The sequence below is a fragment of the Trachymyrmex cornetzi genome, unplaced genomic scaffold, assembly GCF_001594075.2.
Source record: "Trachymyrmex cornetzi isolate Tcor2-1 unplaced genomic scaffold, Tcor1.1 scaffold507, whole genome shotgun sequence".
NCBI lineage: Eukaryota > Metazoa > Arthropoda > Insecta > Hymenoptera > Formicidae > Trachymyrmex > Trachymyrmex cornetzi.
This window is the reverse complement of record NW_017299815.1, coordinates 153,029-153,357: the sequence shown is the minus strand read 5'-3', so window position 1 is coordinate 153,357 and position 329 is coordinate 153,029. Positions and strand designations below refer to the sequence as shown.

Sequence of the window (329 nt, the reverse complement as noted above, 5' to 3'; positions counted from 1 at the left end):
CTGCTCGCCAGGTACAAAAGAAAGTCATTTCTCCATCGAATTGTGACTGGCGATGAAAAGTGGATATATTTTAGAATCCCAAGCGTAAAAGATCATGGGTAACTCCAGGCGAACCATCGACATCGACTGCAAGGCCAAATCGCTATGGACGGAAGACAATGCTCTGTGTTTGGTGGGATCAGAAAGGTGTGATCTATTATGAGCTGCTAAAACCTGGCGGAAACGTTAATACTGAATACTACCGACAACAAATGGTCAATTTGAATCAAGCTTTGCGTGAAAAACGACCGAAATATCAAAAAAGACAACACAAAGTGATTTTGCTTCAT

At 41.6% G+C, this 329-nt stretch overlaps 1 protein-coding gene across 1 annotated transcript in view; it reads left to right on the top strand.

Annotated features, from left to right (window-relative positions):
* LOC108765644 (fatty acid synthase) overlaps positions 1-329 on the top strand; it is a 35,669-nt gene that overhangs the window by 21,656 nt on the left and 13,684 nt on the right. The gene's annotated exons all lie outside the window — the stretch shown is intronic.